The following is a 16,735-nucleotide window of genomic DNA, read 5'->3' as shown; positions in this document are numbered from 1 at the left end:
CGAGTATCGTAATGTAGTTATGTAGGAGTTTAAAACCTGTAAATGGCATGTGTGTGTGTGTGTGTGTTTGGATGTGAGGAGTTTGTGTGTGTGCATTTCCGTATGAAAAACATGTTAGTTTTGGCAATCAGGAGATCACACTACCTGATGCACATTACCCTTTCAAAATACTGATGTTGTCAGCTCCCTATAAGTACAGCCAGAGAAGAGGAACTATCTAGTAAACCGAATAGTGCACTTTGCTTATGTGTCTTTCTCACGTGTCATGACTTAGTTAGCTAGGGGAATGAATCCTGCAAATGGCAAGTGTGTGTGGGGGTAGTAGCGTGTGTGTAAATGCAAGTGTGAGAGAACAGATCCTTTTGGCAAATACTACAATACACCAGATGCTGCATACTCCCCCAGTAAACACAGGGGATGTCACCACACTATCAGCACAGCCAAACAGGTCTAGTTGGCTAGTAATGCCAATAGTGTGCTCTGCTACAGTATCTATTACCATTGTCAGGGTACAGATAGGTATGTTTTGGTAACCCACAACTGCCACGTGTGGTTGTGTCACACAGTATGACCTTGTGTGGGTCTTTGTACATAACAATGCATGCCATTGCCTAAACCAGCAATGGCATTGCACACATGATGTATGTGTGTGACACATACACATAAATACCTGTGACCTGCAGTAGTTACCATGTCTGACACATGCCTCGAGTGGATAAATGGTATTTGCAATGTATACCAATATGACTGTGTCTTACTGTGCAGGGTCCACACGTGGTATGTCTCTATACAGTGTGGGTGTATATGGTGAAATACCTACAGCAGGGGATACACATCTGGTCTGGGCCGTATAGTGTACATGTAGTCGATGTACAGGTGCTGCATGTTCCCACCTGTTGTGGTAGTGGTAACATGTCATTCCACTGCAATTCAGTGACCACATGCTGTGAACCCTTCAACTAGTGTGTTGTAGCTACAGTAATGCTCACGCACAATGTTTGGCTGGATGCAGTCCAGCCATATAAACACAGTTCTTGAGACTGTCATATTGCCAGTGTTGTTATGGAGGATAGGTGGTCTTCCTGTGTATGGGAGGGTTGTGTGTGCCAGGCTATGAACCAGATGGCAGTCCAACACACTGTTACCTGCACGTGATTAGGCCCGGATGCTTTGTGCTGTGCCAACAACCTGGAGGTGTGTGTATCTGTGGTACCTTGGGATACCACCCCCCTGTCCATGTGTGTTACATGTGTAGGGGACTACAGGCATGGTATGGGGCATAACCTGTCAGTGATGGGTAACAGCTGTGAGCCATGAATCATGAATCTGGCACTGCACAGACATTGCAGTTCACCATGCTGAGGACAGTGTCTGGTGCATGCATCTTCCGGTGTACACTGCTGTTGTTGTGTAGCAGCACTGTTAGTGTCCTAACCTGTGTAATACTCATGGAGGTGGCTATGTAAACCATGTCCTGCAGCATAAGGCAGTATGTGTGTACCAAGGAGCTTTGCCATTATACATCGGGCCATGGGTGTCACGTGCAAGATGACCCTTGCACATCATTGTGGCTTCCCTAGCATGTAAGCGCACATTGACAGCCAGCGGATACCCTATGAATGACAGTGGAGACTGAGCATAATGTAGACATACAACACCCTTCCCACATATAGTAGTAGCATACCTGGTGAGGGTATGTTGGCAACCAAGATCAGGCTCATACTGGCCTGTGCACATCCTGAGAGATCCATTCTATGTTCCCTATAATGTAGTCCAGGGAGGTATGTCTCAGGCAGCCATACTGGCATGGTCAATGAGTGAGTCATATGTGTCCATGCCTCTGACTGACCTGTATGCATGTGTTCTGTGGTGGACCATAGTGCCCCTGAGGCATATCACTGTGACCTTCACCAGATACAGCCTGTTGAGCGGGACCCCAGTGCAGCACACAAGACAGGTACCTGACACGTCTGTAGCAGGTGTGTTGTGTAGCACTACAGGCTGTGAGTGTGTTGCACAGGGGATGTGTGTGCCATGTGTGGCATGTGCTCTGTTCTGATGGAACATATGCCTGTGTGCCAGCTGCGGAGGTGTGTGATGCTCAGGCAGGATGCTATTCTGAGTCCCCACGTATGCCCCAGTGTGTTCAGCATGCTGTCAGTGCATGTCAATGTCTGACTTGTATTGTAGTCACTGTAATATATTTTATTTATTTATTTATTTATTTATCCTACATTTGTTGACCGGGATAGTCCGACTGGATGCATGTCCATTTCCAGGGGAGGCCCGGGGAGAAAAGCTACGAGGGTAAGCAGATACAGCATTACATAATACCAGCATTACATATTACAAACAGATTATTTACAGAGATTACATAAGTAAGCAAGTTAAACATGTTCCACAGGTTAATGTTAGTCCTGAGCACAAGTCAGGATTAAATTAAATTACACAGTAAACTGGTTCACAGATTTTACACATTCGAGTTAGCCAGGCTTGATACATTGACATAGCCAGTTAAGTGACAAATGTTGTTTGAGTCTAGTGTTAAATTGACCTCAGGTGGAAAGTAGGGTAATATCAGCTGGGAGTGAGTTCCAGGATCTACTTACAGAGTTTGCAAACAGAGAATCACCGGCTGTGTTATTAAATTTGCTAGTCTGAATTAGTAGTTTGTTAGAGGATCAAAGCGGTCTAGGATTGTTATAGGGGGTGATAATATTTGAAGTGCAGGAGTATTGTCTGGATTATAGAGGATTTTATAGGCCATAATCAGTTGGTTATACTGTATTAGGCTGGGTATTGCAAGCCAACCAAGCTGATTTAGATTGATGCAATGATGTGTCCTAAAAGGCAGCCCAGTGGCAAACCTGGCAATGTGGTTGTAGCAAATTGAGTGTTTGTTAAGGACAGTCTTGTTCATATTCGAGTAGAGGGATGCATACAGAAGGGTTGAAACAAGGTGTGAGCGAGCTATGGCACCTTTAGCTGGAGGGGCTAGGAAGGCTTTAATTCTGTAAAGTGACCCTAGTTTTCTATTGATGGCTTTGATAATTTGGTTAACATGAAGGTCACATTTGAGATTATTGTCTATGATGACACCTAATAGTTTAGTAGATGGGTCAGGGGAGATTATTGTGCCATCAGTTGATGTTATGGTAACGGTGAAAGCGGTAGACCTACGTGTTGGTGAAATAACAGCAGTTTAGTTTATTTGGGATTTAGGAACAGACAATGTTCAGAAAGCCAGTTTTCTATTGTATTAAATGTGGTCTGGGTAGCTGACCATAACTTTACTGGGGATGTGGCTGAGCAGATCAGAGTAGAGTCTTCAGCATATTGGATACAGCTGACTTTTGAGATGACAGTATAAAGGTCGTTAATGAAGATGGAGAACAGCAAGGGCCCTAGTATAGAGCCTTGTGGTACTCTGAGGGTGTTAGGTAGAAGGTTAGAGAGTTTGTTCTGCCAGAGGCCAGCCTGCTGTCGACCATGCAGGTAGGATTGAAACCATTGGAAGGCTCCAGTATCTAGACAGAATGTTTGCAGGGTGTGGATTACAAGTTGGTGATCAACCATATCGTATGCCTTGGAAAGATCCAAAAAGAGGGCTGAGGATATATAATTAGTGTTGCACGTATGGTTTATGGTGTTAGTAAAGGCTAGGAGGCCTGAAGTAGTGCTGTGATGAGGACGGAAGCCATGCTGAGTGTCTGCCATAAGGCAATTTTGGATTAGGTAGTGCATGAATTGTCTATGACTAAAGTTTCCATAATCTTTGCAAGTGGAGAGAGTATAGCTATTGGCCTATAACTGGAGAATTCAGTAGAGCTGCCTCCTTTGTGAAGTGGGATTACATAAGACATTTTCCAGATGGTGGGAAATTTAGATTCTACCATGGTTCGTTTGATTACCTTTGAGACGTGGTAAGTAATAGCATCATCTGATTTTGATAGGTACTCGGCAGGGAGTTGATCAGCAGAAAGTGTAGTGGGTTTCACTGTTTCAATCAAGGTACGGAGAAGTGAAGTGGTGACTGGTTGGCAGCTGAATGCAAGTAGGTTTCTAGGGGTGCTACTTTCAGGACCAGGGGAGCTAGGAGGTAGATGGCTAGCTAGGGCATGAAATGTCTCAGTAAAGACTTGGTCAAAACTATCAGGAACATCTTCAGGGGTATTATCGATAGTAGCAGCAGGGATTGGGGTTGACGTTTGTCCAGGATGTAGTATATATGACATGCCACCTGACAGGGTATGGCATTACTGGGTTCAGAGAGCCCTGTCCCCAGATTGGCTGTGTGGTGGCATCCCACACATGTGTTGTGCGTTCCTGGCCAAGGGTGATGGCTGACTGCATACATGTGGCAGCTGTGACATTGACACATGACTCACATAAACCACAACTGGACCATAGAGGTGATTCACAGGTTACCTTTGCACATGCTACCCTAGTAGTGTGATTGCCATGGTGAGTACCAACACATAGGGCCAATGGGGAACAACATACTGAAGGTGTGTATGTGTGGGTGTACCGCTACTGTTTCATAGCACTGACATATATGACTGCACACGTGGGTAAATGCCAGGTAAGACATGTGCAATGTGTCACAGGCAACTTACATGTGTACAGGACAGACAGTGATGTTCTGTCATGTGGAAAGTTGACATACGTATCGTACGCTATGCAGATGTCACTAGGAGTCTACAGAAGCGCTGTAACTCTGCATTGCAGGTGTAAGCAGTGTTCCAGGGAACCCCAAGCGAACATGCATGCAAACAAAGCTACAGTAAACAGGGCTGGAAGTAGTGCATTGTACAACAAAGAAGGGGTATCAATAACAGTAAGTAACAATGTAAATATGTAGGCACTATCAACATGTACCCAGGAATACACAGCGCAGATGCCCATGGTAGAACTGATATTATGTCATAGTTATTTGTGATTTGCATTACATTGGTACTGCACACATATCTACATGCGTGAACATCCACATGGCATAGTCATTGTGGGCAATTGACACCATTACTGTACATGTCCACCTTTGCATATCACTACTTGCGTTAGCTTTCCCCCGTGCTACCCATGTATGCGGCTATCTGTTGACAACCTTACCACCGGCATGCAATTATGTGCAGCTGTTATACTTTGGTATGTACTATGGGTGCAGATAACAATTCAGGACATTCATACAGTTACTGCAGCAGGCATGCTGGGATAAACACACAGTCATAGCAGCACACTGTACTGTTACCAACATGATACTGCTGATACACTTCTATGTAGTCACCCTGTGCATCAGCAACATGTTTACCTGTTCCCGCAATGATGCTGGAGATTGCAGGAGGTGGCACAGTGTCATCATATGCACAGGGTGTGGATTAGGTATGCCTGAGTCAGCCACTGATACCACCAATTGACATGTGTGTGTATGTATGTTGGTGAGGGGCAGCAGTACAGGGTGGGTCAGTGTTGGTGCAGTGTGTGCGTGTATGTGGTCACCCTAGGTGTTAACATTTCGCATGTGTGTATGCATGCACACAGTTCCACCTCATGGCTGCCATATACAGGGGTTTGTGGACAGCCACAGACTGTACCTGGCAGGTCATACAGATCAGTGTCTGTGTGCATGGACACAGTACCTGTGCCTGGCAGGGATGCTACGGACCGTATCCAGTACTAAGCCAGACTGGGTACTGTCATCAGAAGCGGGAGTGTGTTGACTGGACACAGGTCCCTGTTGGGACTGTCCAGAGCCATGTGCACGTGGTCTCCTGGGGCGTTCCGATGACAGCACAGACCCAGCATTGCTGGGGCTGCTGCTGGCACTATGGGCGCATGTGCGAGCCTGTTGTCGTCCGCGCCGACTGCCAGCTGCTGTTGTTCCTGGCATACGGCCACGTCGATTCCGCAAACGCCCACCATTGCCCTGGCTCATGGACATCTGGATGTGGAACTGCTGTAATATGTCCCCACAACGTCTGTCTATGACATCGGTGAAGTTACGGATAGCATCCGCAATGTCACGCATACTGTCTGTCATGGCTGTGTGACATGCTCTCAGCTCCCTCAGACCCTGTCTGGTGTACCTTTCCATACGCGACTGTGCCTGCATGACAGTCCGAAACATAGCTGAGGTTGACAGACTTCTTTGGGTACGTCGGCCAGAGGCAGTACGCCCATGGATGCTCCCACGAGAACCCATGGGTAACTGTCTGTGTGGTACCATCGGAGGACCCTGCCCATGGCTGCTGTGTGGGGACGCATGTGCCACAGGTACCACATTACCCTGGTCTATGCCCACTGTATCCTGTCCATCACCTAGGGACAATGGTGACAAAGGATGTACTGGCAGGATGACTGTGTGCAATGATGGGGTTGACAGCTGTGTACTGTCAATTGGCTGACCAATGGCGGACCCTGACACACCTTCCTGTACCATTACACAAATATCATCATTACCAGTACCCGTGGCACAGGATTCAGGTTCCCTGCTGCAGGTCACCAGAGCAGCCCCAGAACCTGTGGGAGGAAGACAGGAAACACAGTTTACAGTCTCCAGACATTGTTACCAGTGATGCACTTCTACACACATGCACACATGCACACATGGACACATGCACACATGCACACATGGACACAGGCACACATGCACACATGGACACAGGCAGACATGCAGACATGCATACATGGACACATACACACAGGCACACATGCACACATGCACACAGGCACACATGCACACATGCACACATGCAGATATGCACACGTGGACACATGCACACATGCACATGTGGACACATGCACACATGGACACATGCATACATGGACACATGCACACATGGTCACATGCACACATGGGCACATGCGCATATGCACACGTGGTCACGTGTGCTCATGCACACATGCACACATACACACATGCACACATGCACACATGGACACAGGCACACATGCACACGTGGACACAGGCACACATGCACACATGCACACGTGGACACAGGCACACCTGCACACATGCACACATGCACACCCCTCAGTATACACACAGAGCACTACTGAGTTACACTACTGTTACTAGCATTATCAGGACTATTATAGGTAATGTTAAACACACTCACCAGCATGGATGGCCTTCCTTGCTGTAACCCTGGAGGGACCTACAGATATGATGAGATTAATGTCAGTGGGCACAACTGTGCCACTGATATTGCATATGATACAGTGTACAGAACAGTCAAGTGTACATATGGCATATTACCTGCACGCTCCATGTCGTGCTGCTGTGTGGAACCAGCCTCCATCATAATGCAGGTGTACTGCTGTTGGTGTCCTGGGGCTGGAGCCACAACACTTAGGAGTAGCCCCTCCAGTCTGGTGAGGGGGGGTGTGTGGCCACCCCACCTCCTGTGGCAACCTGTTGCCTGTGGATATCTGATGCAAGCTGATGGACACTTCGGATTAAATCACTGCAGTGATGTTGTACCTGCTCATATGTCCTGTTATGCATGCCAATATCATTTACCCTACGGACAAGGTCTTGCCACAGTGCAGCCCTCTCCTGCTGATTCTGACTGGTGCGGGAAAACAGGATGTCATACTCCCGCACCAGGCTCTGGTGGATCTCCTCATCTTCTGCTACAGAGTAGGCGGGGTTATGCTGACGCGCCATCTCCCTGGAAGAGAACACAAACAGGATATCAGCAGACCATGTCAGCAATATATGGCACACATACTATACATGATACTCATGTGTAGTGATATACTACTACTCCCATATGTTGCATGTGTGTGTGTCGTGGTGGATACACAGGTACATGGCCAGATATCAGTGCTCAGCCAACATCTGTGCAACAATACCTGCCACATTCCACACAACATAGTAGCATGCCCCATCGGTCAGCACACACTGACAGGTGCAATGCACAACCTCACTCCGGGGGTTCATCCCAAGGCACTGTATGTGGGATGCCGTCCACTACTGTGATGTGGACAGAAGTTACTCGGCCTGGATATACATATCCCACCACCACCACCAGCACAGTAGACTACTTTGATATGTATGTGATTAGACAGTTATTTACTTGCTGGGACTGAGATGGTATCCATGCAGCACACTGGGCCAGTGGAAGCCAAAAAGCCACACTGCTAACCAATTTGCAAATGCTTACCACGGACATGCCACAGATTGCATGGGACTTGCACACACATTTCTAACCCAGACCCTATGCACAAAGGTTAGGCATCCTGTCCGGTGGACCCCAGACAGAGGCAGATTGTATAACAATAGCAGGAGGCTACTGCAGGACAGAGCACATTCACATTAAGGGAAGGCATCTGTGGTCAGCACTGGTACTATGCTATGCCATCATAACAACGGCCATGGCCTACTCTGGGAGGGAAATGGCCACAAACACTATGGATGACCACAAGGCCTTCTTCAGTTATGTTACACATATGGACCACATGCCTCAGATATGCTCTGTGTTAATACACACCTACTTAACATTCATCAAACACACGGATATTGGCAACAGTCTTGCAGACATGTTCGGTGCATGTATCCCCCCTCCTTCTCCCCCACCAGTTGAAATATTTATCACAGCTGTATGTAACCTCCCTATCATCTCACATGTCTGGGTGAGGGCCGCCCTCAGCAGAGCAGAACACACAGCATCACTGTGACCTCATGGTATCCCTGGATGTGTGCTACCTGCACTCCGAGAGGACATACAACCGCATATAACACTGATAATTTATCTTGGCCGTACTACAGGATATGTACCTGGACAGTGGCATACAGCGACAGTGGTCCCACACCACTAAGGAGGCACCTCAACTGACCCTGGGAACTACCACATCATATGTATAACTGGCCTGGTCTGCTAAGCTATGGAATTATGCAGTATGGGATGCATATGCAGTGATATCGGGTACCTGCAGACACTTGTTCCCAGCCAGTGTGCCTTTATGATGGGCTGATCCTGCCTTTTGAACCTGGCTGACCTTTCAAAGCAGTCACTACAGCCATTGCTGGGGGCAACGCACAGACAACTGCTGCCAGGATCATGGCCTAAGGCTGATTGACATGTAATGTATGGTCATCCCCTTTTGGTGGAACTACGTACACACAACATATCACATGGACATTCCTATAGATACAGACATATGACACATTTGGAGGGTTCACAGTATGCACACTATTAACCTGCTACTTTGCATTACCTGTGTTTGTCGCAGCTGGTTGCGTTACCACTGCTTCTGCTTGCTGCTGCTACTGTCACTGCTGACAGCTTCGGGTGACAGAGTCACAGTGTATAATTTTTTTTTTTTTTTTGTTCTCTCTCTCTCTCTCTCACTTTTCTCTCTCCCTCTGTCTGCTTCCAGACAGTGCAATGAATGTATTGCATGTGTGGAGTGTTAGTACTGGATGCTTTTGTAGGTATCTGCATAGGTCCATGTGATGGCCTCTGCACCAATTGTAAGCCAGCATTTGCTAATTGCATACAGCCAGTTGTGTACTGATTGCAGTTCTCACTGTGATTTCAGGTCAGTGCTATAAAAGGGTATGTGGGATAGGCGTTGCCCTTTCAGATTGTAAGGGCGGGGACCATGCTGGTATGCTGTGGACAGTGTTCTGTGAGTGTAAAGGTTAGTATCTTTCTCATGATTTAGGCTGTGTTGTAGATTCACATTTCTCCATTCCTCTCTCATGTTCCCTGTAGTAAGTGTATATGCACAATGACTCCTACAACTATATATATATATATATATATATATATATATATATATATATATATATATATATATATATATATATATATGTACATATACATACATTTATATATGTACTTTAACTGACATTATTATCTACAAGCTACCAACTAGCATGGCTGTTTGTGTTCACACAGTACTATTGTGGGAATCCAGTAGTTTTGACAGTAATTCTACATGACATGCTTTGGGTACTACACATCCTATATTCCCTTTACATTCATCCCTACTATTACATGTTATATTTATTTTAGCACAATGTTCTTGTATAAGAGTCATGGCTTAGTGATAGGTCATACAGACTAGTGTTTCCAAGGTCCTGGGTTCGCGACTGACAGTGGGATTTTATTTTGCTTTTGAACTGAGTACAGGACCTGTCAATCAAAGTGACTAAGGCACTTTTAAGCAGTTGTAACTGGGTTAGCGCTGGTTTGTGCGGAGCTCACACATGCGCACTGGCGGTTAGCTCCGCGCACACAAGCGTACACCTGCTTACAACCACTTACCAGTGCTTACTCTGGTGCACACCAGCGCTATTTTCTTTGAAAGAAAAGAAAATGGGGAGACAGGAAAGTGGTGAAAAAGGGATCACAAAGAGGGTAAGACAGTAGGGAAACAAGCTTGGGATTTGCAGGAGGGATGTAGGTAAGGCCCATAGCTGCCCATTTCTTCATCAGCAACAGCTGTGCATATGTATCTAATTTGGTGTGACATTTGAAACCGTCCACCCCTGAGAGAGGTGTCAGGACAACAATAATACTTGTTGTACAGCCAATTGTAATTGATAGATTCCATGTCCAGCAGACATGTGTGCAGAATGGGCAGCTATGTATGGGGCGTAATTTTTTTGTGGGTACAGAGTGCCCTTTTTTTTTTTTTTTTCAGGTGAGAGTGGTATGTCAGGTGAAGGAAGTTGGTACAGCTGGGGAGGTAGGTTGGGTAGGTAAACAGACAAGACAAACAAGACGCATACAGGGGCGGTGTATGACACGTGTGGGGGGTTACACAATTGACGGGGACGGAGGTTTGGATATCCAGAGACCATGAGCCCACAGATGGCAACAGTGGAACTGATATCCCCACCCATAGGCAGTTGCCACTGTTCCTTCACTGCCCAGGATGAGGCTGTGCTGGGGGCTGTGTAGGCCGGGCAACAGGCATGCCCGTTAGTTGCGCCACCTGTGCCTCAAGCTGGCATAGGGGCTCGAGAACAGAGTCCCGAATCTCCCAATGCACCACAGTCCGGATGCTATGGAGGGTGAGTGGTGGTTCTCCTCCGGCCACACTTGCAGAGGGGGGGCCAGCCCCATCCCCTGCAGCACTACCACCTGCAGGTGGCACAGGGCCACCGGAGGAGGGTCCAGACTCGGCACTAGTGTCAGGTGCACTCGCCAGCTGAGGTGGGAGAGGTGGGTCCGCTGGAACCCGCCTTCCCTGTCATCCTATGTTTTGCATTATGTCATGGCAGTTTGGGTTAGTGACATATAATACCATTCACAATTAGTTGTAACAGCATGCATTAGTATTCCCATTAACCAAACACCCAGATATTCACACCATTGAACAGCGTGCATAACACATGCATAATTTGAACAGAAATACACAGTCCAACAACATGCAGGGTTAATTGATGGCAACAGGCCATCAGGTTTGGATGTATGAACAGGGCAGATGCATCAACAGACATGCAAATATATATGACCCAACAGGACAAACGTCCAGGGGTGTTAATTGTGATTGCACATACCATTTTCACGTGGAATGGGTTATATGTGGTTATAGGGTGGGGTGAAGAAAATAATATTAACACCTTCAAATACCAATACATATGCTGTACATTTCTAATAGCTACAGATATATACACACTACTGTTCTAACTACAGTTTCCTATATGATAACTATTTCAACTTGGTGATAGGACTGTTACTGCAACATCAATATACATTTTATTGTTCTTCATGCACATTCATATCTAGCTTTGTTCAGCTACATCATCCTGCTACATTTGCTTTATATAGCTGTAGACAAGTGTGGATGTTTGGTATATCAGACAATCATCCTATCTGCATATTGCAGACTGAGAGCAACATATCCAGATTTTGGGATACACATTCCAGATGCAGAAACACTTTGAACAGATTTTGCTGTTTGGTTTTGATTCTCACATGCATTTCATTCTGTCTTGACTGCAGTATACTTTATTCAGGGGTTATTACTACTGTATTGCTGGATTCATGACACTTTCTCACACTCTCTCACTTGCTTTCATTTTACTATTTAGGATGTTACTTACTTCTAGGCTTTATTGACATGTTTTACCTGTAGTTATTACAATCCTTTCCAGCAGTCTCACTTCTGTCATGTTTCAACAGGGCTATATTTCACACATGTGATTTCATCATCTTCTGCAGCTATACTTTTCAGCCTGCTGCAGGTTGTGTACTATTGTCTTACAGGTGGGGCATTTTTATTTCAGTATTTATGTCAGACAGTTTCATTTTTCGGTTTAACTTACAGGCTGAAACACACTTTTGTAATCAAGCAATACTTGCAGACACTTTCACACTGTTACTTGCACATTTTATTCCTTAGTGACCACACTGCACTCTTTTGCTGACTGTCATACTTTTATATTTCTTTACAGTTACTGCTAGTGGATTACTGACCTGCCTGGTGGTGCAACTGCACCAGCCTATCGCCATAGGCTCTGTGGTTCGCAGAATGGACACCTTCAGCTGTAATATAAATGAAGTAATATTGGAATACACATCTCCATAATATCAGCTAGTTTAATTTCTTACATACATAATTAAATGTAACTTACTCAGTAGTGGGGCGTTGGGTGTTTGCCAGGCCTCCTGGATCCAAAGGTTCAGTTGGTCCTGCTTGCATCTCTTCAGGTCTGCATGGTGGTGATGGACCTGCTCACCAGTCCTTGGAATCCCTGTGGCACTGGTGAGATCATGAGCCAACCGGTCCCACGCCTCGGCCCTGTATGCTCCCCAGAGGACCTGGCCCTGCATGAGTTGGGCCTCATGATTTTGGACTAGGAGCCAGACCATGTACCTGGACTCCTCAACGCCCCACCTCTGTGCTCGAAAGCAACTACCCTCTCCTACTCCTATCATTCTGCCTGCAGTTCAGTTCTATAATCGTTTATGCTGTGTATTCCCACCTTTGGGGCTTATATAGTCCGTTTTTCCCGCACATATCTGTGATTGGCCATTTTGGAATTGTATCAACTTCAGTAAACCTGCATTGTCATGCTCCAGTTTGTATTCATTCCTATATATTAGCTATTATTGCATTTCTAGGTACTGCTGTCATGGGTTAGTGGTTTGGTAACTTGACTATGGTGTATAGTATCCTGGGTTTGAACCTGGCCACTGCTTTTTATTTTTCATGATTGTCTAGACATGCTGAGGGGTGTGTCTGTGTAAAGGCAGTTTTGATACGGCTTGCTCAACGTTGCCCGTCGGTTAGCTTGTTTGCGCGGTGCACAGCTCCGCGCAAACGGGGTACGCTGGTTTAAGCCTCATTTGGCTATTGGCATGCATATTACGCTCAGCTCAGTTAGGGGCACATAGATTTAGTGTGTTAAACCACTGCTCAGCTACGGGCACTCATTTTGCACCAGTTAAACCACTGCTTATCTACGGGCAGATGCACTCACCCTGTTAAACTGTAGCTCAGCTATGGGCACATCTGGCATTTTTTATTCTTTTGTTACCTCACATTTCTTCAATATAAATGGGCTATTTCATTACATTTTACATAAAATGTGGTTTTATGTGTACATTTTTGTCAGGGACTTGTTTCGTGCTTATTTTTCTAAAAATAAAAATTGGTGTTGTGGGGGCTCGAACCATGAATGCCTGCTCTTCAGCCAACATCTCTACCGCTACACTATTGCTTCCTGGCTTATTTTGCATATTTAGTTCATATATGCTTTCCCACTGACTGCTAACTGTAGCTGCGCTATGGGCACGCCCGCGCAAACGAGCACACACACGGTTAAACATTTTTACAATTTAAAAAAAATATATAACATGTTTATTTATATGTTTTCTGTTCATATTCTGTGGGGGCATGTGTTGTGTTCTGTTTATTCACATTTCCGTGGACTCTGTCGTGGGTGTTTACTTTGGGAACTTTTCCTCTTCTGGGGGCGTGTCCGCTTACAGGGCTCGGCCTACGGACACTCCCCCTACTGTCTTACACGGACCGTGTTAGCCTTTAGTGTGATTCAGCATGCTCTCATGAATATGCAAAGCATGCTGACATCACTCCGTTTAACTGCAGCCTCCGTGTATGAGTTATAACTCTTACACGGAAGCTTCGTGAATCCTGCCCATTGTAAAACCTGTCACTTAAAGCAAAATGCATATATCAGTGTCACACTGAAATCATAAAATATTTCTGAAATAATGGTCAAAATAACAATGAAAAGGCCATTGAAAAACTCATTCATTACATTCATTTGTAGAGCTGCTAGTAAAACCAGTATGTTAATATAAATGTCACAGTACTTTATAAAATACTTCCAGCAGTGCTTCAAAAATGTCTAGATGGAGAATTATTAAAGTACAATAACCTCACCTTCAGATTTGGCAAGCCCTCTGTTTCAATATGGGAACCAATGAAATGTTATCATTGAGCCCTGGTGAAACATTGGCAGTTAACCTCATTTGCCATTTGCTTTCTCTAACCACTACTTCCAATCTATTGTCACCTCCTCTCTTGTCAGTTTGAACCTTGTCAGTCATAAAAAAGATGAATCTTTTAAAATTGACACATTTAGTACTGTGAATGAAAAGGGCATTTTGTGGGTCCCTGTTTTTTATTGCCCTAAGATGTTCACTAATTCTGTCCCTGAGTCTGCGTACAGTTTTTCTGACATAAAATGATGCACATGATACACAAGTAGCAAGATAAACTGACATAGTTGTGTTACAATTGCATCTCCCTGGGCATCTGATGGAATAATTGTAATCACCTACTGTAACATAAGTTCCATCATTAATGAATTTGCAATATTTGCAAGCCCCACATCTCATCATAAGAGATTTTTGCCCAATTTTTGCAGTGCTCTTGGGACCCCCTACTAAAATATTGTTTATGTTTTTGCCCCTACTGTAAACTATTTGGGGCTTGTTGCCCAGCAGTTCCTTGGTTACTTCTGCAAAACAAGTGTCACAACATCTATTAACAAGAAAACATATGTTTGAAGACTGTGCATTATATCATAAAACCATAACATCTATGGCTTTTTCTTTTTATCTTGTTTGTGTCTGAGCACTGCTGGTGTTTAAAACAGGGGTAAAAGAAGTGTTTGTTTTAAGCATGATCTTCCTCTTTACTTTGATTAACATTTTTAGTGGATACCCTCTCTCAATGAACATGCCTATCAACTCATACATTTCCTTGGTAAAGTTAGAGTCATCACTTATTAGATGGGACAATCTCACCATTTGGCCCTTAATGATACTTTTCATTTGGTAGGGTGGGTGACAACTTTTAAAATGCAGCAGACTATTGGAATAAGTCTGCTTTCTATAAATAGTATTGCTAAGCTTGTGCGGTACCCTTTGCTCAAACGTGTTGGACATATGGGGATAGCTGATTCTAGGGGTGTTTGGAGTTGCTGGGAAGTGCTATAGAGTCATCAGAATTCCTTCTCTGGGAATGGAAGGTGTGTTATGTGGTTCACTGTCTGAGTGGCCACTGCATGGAACAGGCTAGTAAAATGGAACAGGGCAAATATTGGTTTGGATATTTTAAGAACAGCCTGGAAACACACCACATGAACTAGCGAATGGTATTCTGGCAAAACTGGATGGGCATTGTTGCCCGTGCTTGAAGTAATGATATGTGTGTATGTAAGGATGGAAATATAACAAATAAGAAACTAGAAGGGTCTCCTAATTTAAAGTCTACGGACTGTATAAACATGCTTGGAAGGAGCTAATAATAAGAATAAGCATTACGGCTTGTGGTCTCTCAAATAACTAAGCAACAGCCAAAAAAAAAAAACACAATAGGTAATGTATGATTTTAATAAATCTAGACATACAATATATAATCATCATATAAGATGAAGCAGTCTGTTGAATTTTGATATTAAAGACAGGATTCAATAATATGGGTTTGTGTATAATAACACATCTCTCTTAACTTGTCATAAATGACATACACTACATTAAACATAAAGGGAAGCATGATGATTTTCTGATATAAGTAAATATGTATAACAAGTCATGTAATTGCTTTAACTTGAATTGTAGCTTTTATAACCCATCTTGACCATATATAATACTTAAGCGGTTACCAAGGTAACTAATGTTTTATACACAACATTAAACTGACAAAGTTGTTCAAGAGAAACAATAGAAGCCTGAACTTGAAATGTCACAGAATGTAACAATCATATTCTGAACAAATAGTATCACATTGCCAATAGACACTCAGTTTAATAACATGAGCTTGTGTTTAATAACACTACTGTTTTAACTTGACATAAATGGCATACACTATATTGAATATCAAGGGGAAGCATGATGATTTTCTCATATAAGTAAATGTGCATAACAAGTCATATAATTGCTTTAACTTGAATTGTGGTTTTGTAGCCCATCTTGACCATACATAATATTTAAGCTGTTACCAAGGTAACTAATGTTTTATACATGACATCAAACTGTCATAGTTGTTCAAGGGAAACAATAGAAGCCTGAACTAGGAATGTCACAGAATGTAACAATCACATTCTGAGCAAATAGTATTAAATTGACAATGATCAATCAGTTTAACCTTTGCTGATTATACAAAATAGATTGTTGCCATTTAAATCTAAAAATGTTTAGGATATGCCATAAAATGGCAATTTGTGAATATGGAAAGGGAACTTGTAATCATTAATCACAATAAGTGAATTTGCTGTTTTTAACCTATAATTTCACTCCTTTTA

The sequence above is a fragment of the Protopterus annectens genome, chromosome 3.part0 (genome assembly GCF_019279795.1).
Source record: "Protopterus annectens isolate FY-2018-M chromosome 3.part0, PAN1.0, whole genome shotgun sequence".
In the NCBI taxonomy this organism is placed as follows: Eukaryota; Metazoa; Chordata; order Ceratodontiformes; family Protopteridae; genus Protopterus; species Protopterus annectens.
The sequence above is the reverse complement of the archived record's forward strand: the minus strand, read 5'-3'. Positions refer to the sequence as shown.